Here is a 7,649-nt window from a genome sequence, read left to right as displayed (position 1 = left end):
AAAAAAAAATATATATATATATATATATATATTTATATATATACATATATATATATATATATATATATATATATATATATATATATATATATATATATATATATATATATATATATATATATGGAAGGGAGTGGGGGGGCTGGAAATCCTCCCCTCTCGTTTTTTCTATATTCTCCAAAGAAGGATCAGAGGGGGGGGGGGGCACGTGAGGATGTTCCCTAGGAGGCCCAGTCCTCTGTTCTTAGCGCTACCTCGCTAACGCGGGAAATAGCGAATAGTATGAAAGAAAGAAATATATATATATATATATATATATATATATATATATATATATATATATATATATATATATATATATATATATATATATATATATATTATCCCTGGGGATAGGGGATTAAGAATACTTCCCACGTATTCCCTGCGTGTCGTAGAAGGCGACTAAAAGGGGAGGGAGCGGGAGGCTGGAAATCCTCCCCTCTCGTTTTTTTTTTTTAATTTTCCAAAAGAAGGAACAGTGGGGGGGCCAGGTGAGGATATTCCACAAAGGCCCAGTCCTCTGTTCTTAAAGCTACCTCGCTAACGCGGGAAACGGCGAATAATTTGAAAGAAAGATATATATATATATATATATATATATATATATATATATATATATATATATATATATATATATATATATATATATTATCCCTGGGGATAGGGGAGAAAGAATACTTCCCACGTATTCCCTGCGTGTCGTAGAAGGCGACTAAAAGGGAAGGGAGCGGGGGGCTGGAAATCCTCCCCTCTCGTTTTTTTTTAATTTTCCAAAAGAAGGAACAGAGAAGGGGGCCAGGTGAGGATATTCCCTCAAAGGCCCAGTCCTCTGTTCTTAACGCTACCTCGCTATCGCGGGAAATGGCGAATAGTATGAAAAAAAAAAAAAAAAAAAAAATATATATATATATATATATATATATATATATATATATATATATATATATATATATATATATATATAGTAATATTATTTTACAGAGATATTAGTGTAATACCAGAGATGAAACAATATCATTTGTTTATCAGTGTGGGTTCTCACCTGTTTGGCGCCTGACCTCCCTGGTGGGGTCCTCTGTGATCTTGGGAAAGATGGGTGTGACGTCATGGGTCGCTCCACGGCACGCGGGTCGTGGCCAATTCTTCTCACCACATGAGATCTGGGATGCGTTCAACTACCTTGCGTTTTACTATACTGCTTTTTCGGGAGAAACATTTAGGACATTCTGAACATAAGCATGGTTTCTACCCTGTGAGAACTCTCCGATGTCTTCCTTAATCACATCTTCAAGAAAATTGTTTTTGACATTCTGAACACCGGTATGGCTTCTCGCCTTGTGAACTCTCAGGTGTCTGACTAAAGCACTTTTACCAGGGAGAGTTTCTTGACATTCTGAACACTATTATGGTTCCTCGCTTGTGTAACCTCTCGATGTGTCACTGAAGTACTTATAGCAGAAAAGGTTTTTTGATATTCTTTTTACTTGTTTGGCTTCTCGGCTATGTGAACTCTCAGACGTTTTACTAAATTACCTCTGTTATAGAATTGCTTTTGACATTCTGAACATTGCTATGGCTTCTCGCCCGTGTGAACTCTCAGGTGTGTCACTAACCTACTTTTAGAAGAAAAACTATTTTGACATTTTGATCATTGGTATGGGTTCTCACCAGTATGGATTCTCAAGTGTTTCTTTAAATCATATTTTTTTAGAAAAATACTTTTGACTCTCTGAACACTGATATTGCTTTTGTCCAATGTGAACTTTCATGTGCAACACTAAGTTGTTCTTACAGGAGAAGGTACTCTGGTATTCTTTACACTGATATGTCTTCTCAAAAGTATGTAATTTCATGTGCCTATGAAGATAGACATGTTTCGTAAAGCTTTTCTGACACCCAGGACATTTGAAGGGTTTTTCTTCTGTGTTTATGACCTTCTGTCTCCTGTTGTCAAAACTGTTTGAGGAGGTTTCGCTGCACGGAGAATATGGCCCTGGTTGTCCCTGCATGCTGCAGTCTTCTCTATCACCATAACACGTTTATAACATAGTGTAGCTCACCCTGTCAGTCCGCAACTGCCGTCCGTGACACCATGAGATGCTTTGCGAGTGAACACCAGAGAGAGACTGACCTTGGCTAGAGTGTGGGATATAAAGCCAACTCACTCTCCACCCTACGTTGCCTCCAGTCAATTTCTCTCGTGCTTTTTTCTATCTTTTTTACCATCCATCATCGACACCTCTCGACCGTTAGGTTTGAACAATTTCTACCCCAGCTTCTCCACCCCATTCAGGAAAATTACTTCCTGAGGAGCGGAGGCTTGGTGTGGACCTGTTCTCACCTAACGGGGTTGAGACCCTCACATTCTTACCACTCCCGCCGAGCCTCCTGGGTTACCCTGTGATAGTGCAGGGTCCTCCCTGGAGTGGGGTTGTGGTCCCTCACCTACGTTTCCTCGGCATTAGGACATTGATGACATCATGCCTCCTGACATTCGTTTAAAATTGATTAAAACCGAAAGTCCCCAACCCCCTCCCTTAACACGTTCGAATTACTAACGATTGTATTTAAGACCACTGAGGTCCGTCCCAGTAGGGCTATTCAATCCCCTACTAATAAATATGTATATAAAATATGTGTAAGCAAGGATAGCGATCCAGATGAGATCCTATCCAAGCTTACGACCACCCCCTTCAAGCTAGATGCATCGATAGTGCTAATAATATTGATGCATCTATCTTGTCCCTTAACCCCATAGAGATAACTGAAGCCATAACTCAAGAAAACAATGACATTAATGTCATCAACGTTTTCCAACTGAACACTTCAAGATCACTTAAAATACAATGCTCTAACTGGACCCAGACAGATGGCCTACTCTCCCGGGGAATCTTGTGTCCCATGATCTCAGTGCCTGCCAAATACCACAAACCCGACCAGTACCTCCATATACAAGGTTTTAAATGTCTACAATACGGACACGAGACTAAGAGCTGCAAAGCTCAGCGCCACACATGCAGTCAATGTGCGGAAACTGATCACGGTTTTCGTGAGTGTAAGGCTCAGGCAGCAATCTGTGTTAATTGTAAAGGTCAACACGTTGCTGTATCTGGGCAATGCCCACGAAAGTATGAGCAACTCCCCTCGGCGCGACAATCTCTCAAAACCTCCAGCTCGTCCCCTTCTACAAACCCTCACCTCTACGAAGCAGTTGCTGCTGCACCTCCGTCTGCCACCCAAGCTTCTCCTATCCCAACCACAAACTCCTCCGACCTCCTCACTCTACAAGGAAGGATGCATGCGTGCTACCTCAAAGCACTGTTCTTGAGCAAGGAAGACAAGTCTGAATTTGTCAGGATTTTCGACTTGCTGCCAGCACACATGAACCTGCCCAATGTACTTACTCCACCCGAACTCCTCACCATCCCCGCCAACAGCCATCCTTCCCAGGCTCCTGTCACACGTCTCCCTGACCCCTAACGTAAATATGTCCCAGGATACTTCCAGTAACACTTCAAACTCTCCCCCAGCAACACAACCTGTCACCCTCCAGATACCTTCCCCGCACCCCCTAACACAACTCCATCTACCACCCCTCAACTCTACACCAACACCCCATCCATTTCTCCACTTACCAGTTCCTCTTCCACACTCACCAATCAAAACTTCCGCTTCCACCCCCCCCCCCCCACACACACACCGTCCCTCCCGAACCTCCACTTCCCAATCCCTCCCCTCCCGACCCCCCTCCTACCCTTCCACCTCCCATCCTCTCGCACCTAACCCTCCCAGAGGAGCCACAGAACCTGACCCTGCCGACTCACCAGACAACCTACCTGCTTACAACATCGACATTCGACTCGTCGACAATGACTCTCCCCCTCTCTAACCCCTCCCAGGAAGTTGCCGACCCAAGACCAGACAAACCTCCACCGAAGTTCACATGAAGACCCTCAACGGAATGCCAATGGCTGTCATCGAACACAGAATTAAAAGAACGATAAATTTCCCAAAATCGTAAAATGCTTAAAATCTTGCAGTTTAATGTGCTCATCTACCACAATGGCCGTCATCTGGTTGCCACTCTCCTCGAAGAGAAAAGACCCGATGTTTTGATAATCAACAGCACATGTATCACTAATGGGTGTAGAATGAGACACTACGGATATACATCCCAACAGTCTTCAGACGGTAGACATAAGGGAGTCGCCATTCTTACACGCAGTACTGTCGAACACGATTGAGAACCACTTCATGGCGTCTCGAACACTTTCTAGCGGTAAACACAATACATGGCTTCATTATCTTCTGCACTACATACTCTCGACCCAACACTAACACTCCACTCCACGATCTTTGGACAGTATTCAATCACACTCATATCCCAGTCTACCTTGTAGCTGACCACAACGCCCAACACAGAACCTTCCACCACAACAGAAACAATTCTCACGGTGATGACCTATTCGCTTTATGCTCCTTCAAACGTCTTAACTTCCTAGGACCTTTCTTCCATACCATCTTCACTGGCCCACGAGGAAAGGGCAGACCCGACCTTGTCTTCTCCAACAGAGCCAGTAATTATCTTCATTACTTTTTGTCTCCAGGACCACTGTGTGTTTCCGACCACATCCTTCTCTTTCTTCACCTCTCATCTAACCCTATCCCCGTCCCACCACCCTCACACTACCACTACAAAAAAAGCAGACTAGCGCAACTTCAAAGACACTTTCTAATTGCACTTACACCACAAACTATGAAAATTACCCAATAACAATAATAGACACTGAAATAGAATATATACACCAAACAATCACACACGCAGCTGACGCATCTATCCCAAAATCCACATTTACCACAAGATACACCTTTCCATTTCCCAAAACAACAAGACTCCTCTCGTACTACCGTCGACGGTTTGAGCATTACACACATCGATTGGGTCTAGTACGGCAGGACCTCACCTCCCTACGAAACCAAGCACTCATCAGCCTCAAAGAAGACCACAATAGACACTAGAAATCTCTAATCACCACAGCAGGAGAACACCGAATCAGATCCCCTCAGGAGTTTTAGAGCCGAATCCGAAAACTCAAAGGAATACCCAAAAGAGATTTAATGGACTAAATGATAACACTCAACATCATAACCCATAAGACATCGCCAACATCTTATAAAAATACTGGGAGGGTATCTTTCACCCACATCCTCCACATCCTCTGGCGTACAAAAGCACTCAAATTGTCACAAAACATATACAAAACTGACCCAGTCACTTTTACCCAGAACAAATCATACACCTGCAATTCCTTTCAGACGACCACCTACTCACAACTCCCATAACATCGAGCGAGGTCATATTCCTCCTACTGAAATCCCCCAAAGTAGCCCCGGCATCTCAGGCATTGGTTACCAACTACTTACCCACCTCCCTGACAACACTATCAGAGCCATAACCTCCCTCTTCAACGCAGCACTAACCTCAAGCGAATTTCAAAATAGAAACGACCACCATGTTACCTAAGTCCAATAAATCAAAGAGAGATCCAATTAACTACAGACCCATTAGCTTACCTGAGTCCATCTGGAAGACATTTAAAAGAATCTTAAACAACAGACTCAGACAACACCTAACGAACAAAAACCTACTCTCACACAAACAATTTGCCTTTCGATATCACTCCACACAAGATGAACTTAACATGATCACCAACTACATAAAAATCAACACGCGGACATACAAAAGATGTTAAGAAAACCTTTGACACCGTTTGGCATGATGGCTTGAGGTACAAACTAAGTTCCCAATTTCAATTCCCACGACCCACCATTAGACTTCTTTCTAATAAGCTTAGCAACATAAAAACCCGAATGAAATACAAAAACTCTTACTCAAACTACTTCCCCCTCAACACTGGTGTACCTCAAGGCTCCGTGCTGGCCCCCACTCTTTACACACTACTCAAATGATCTTCCCAATCCTACACACTCGGACTCCATCACTCTCCAATATGCAGATGACGCTACCCAACTGATCAGAGCCAGAACCCTCGCACACTTAACCAGTAGAACTCGAGAGGAAATTGACCACGTTTCTCTTTGGGGATTAAAATGGAGGACAAAGTCAAATCCTGCAAAATCCAACATATCCTACTTTAACGTAAGTCAGAGATACAACATAAGTAATGTCTACTTACACTCCCGTATACACCGTCATTTACCCATACCGACCTCACATACCAACACTGTACTGGGCCTAAATTATGATGTTCACCTACGGATGAACCATCACATTCAATTTATAGCGGCTACTGTGAGAGCGGAGCTCGCGATATTGTAAAGATTTAGAGAGGAGCAATTCAAAACCAAATTGCACCTCTATAAAGCATCAATTCGACCACTTGTCACCTACGCCCCTTCAGCTCTTGAACTCGGAGCCAAACCCAACACCCACGCCCTCCAAATGATTCAGAATAATACTCTACGTTGGGTCTTCAGCACCAAATTGCACGAGTTCATCAGGAATGCGGAACTCCACGAGAGAGTGCGATTGCCTCCACTAAACATTTATTGAAGGAAACTACGATGAATAAGTAGAGCGATTTGAAATACACCATACCTACTGGACTGACTACTTCAATAATCTTCTGGGAATAGATCACTCAGACCACATGTTCAATGTTCAACCTGGACAATATCCAGTCCCCATATATTTGAATTTAAAAACTACAAAACATTATAGATCTTACAACTGAATCCGTGTAGGGAACATCTTGGCAATATCAGTGTCTGTCTGTCACAGATACGATCCATCTCTTATATCCTTACGAAAAGAAAAGAAAAACCTCCTTCGCCCTCCACTCATCAGTTCTGTCCTAGCTATCCCCATTACCCGATTCACGCTGGGTTGAGCCCTGGCTCATTTCCTCCTGCTACAATTCACTTCCTCTAACAAATCTTGCTCTTTCCCCTTCTCCTCTCCCACCCTCTTCCTTGGAAGGGACTTTTTATCATCATTCATTCATTCATTCGAACTCACTGGACCATAAGCTGGTCAGAGGTGGACAGCTCTTGTGGTGGCCGAGCAGTTTAACTCACTACACTGTCATTTTGATGACCTAGGCACCAGTCCTGTGCATCCATTCGTGACTGTTTCCATAAAAGTATTCATATACATATATTCATCAAAATTTAACAAAGCATACACCTGGTGCACATACCTGGTCGTACTAAGCCACACTGGGTATGAGGCGGCTGCTCTGTCTAAGACCAGTATTCGGGCCCCGGAATATCGTTGGTCCAGCACTAGACACAACACTATGGAGGCTGGTTGTGTGTTTATGTGTAGGCGTCTATTTGCCTATTTATCTTCCCTTGATATGTCTGCCTCCTTGTCTATTTCATTTAACGTTAATTACATGGGTCAAATGATATGACAATGTATCCATGAGGTGCATCAGACTCTCAAGTTTGCTTTATTAATTCAGCGAATTCATAAAGCTTAAAGTTCAATGTATGATAAGCTAATGACCCTCATTATATCTACTAAGGATAATATTGAACTACTGCCGGTCATCTACGTCAACAGGTCTCATATCCTTCAGTTGTAA

At 42.9% G+C, this 7,649-nt stretch overlaps 1 long non-coding RNA gene across 2 annotated transcripts in view; it reads right to left on the bottom strand.

The window, feature by feature from the left end:
- Positions 1-7,306, bottom strand: part of LOC139751715 (uncharacterized) — a 72,197-nt gene extending 64,891 nt beyond the window's left edge. Inside the window, exon 1 of one of the 2 annotated variants that reach the window (XR_011713404.1) lies at positions 7,260-7,306. This is a non-coding gene — a long non-coding RNA (uncharacterized lncRNA). Of the gene's footprint in view, positions 1-1,081; positions 1,548-7,259 lie in introns of those variants that run through there. The other variant, XR_011713403.1, reaches the window with a different exon arrangement.
- Positions 7,307-7,649: the final 343 nt, after the last annotated feature.

Source organism: Panulirus ornatus, chromosome 12 (assembly GCF_036320965.1).
Source record: "Panulirus ornatus isolate Po-2019 chromosome 12, ASM3632096v1, whole genome shotgun sequence".
Lineage (NCBI taxonomy): Eukaryota > Metazoa > Arthropoda > Malacostraca > Decapoda > Palinuridae > Panulirus > Panulirus ornatus.
Note: the sequence above shows the minus strand (reverse complement) of the source record. Positions and strands in the feature narration are given on the sequence as shown.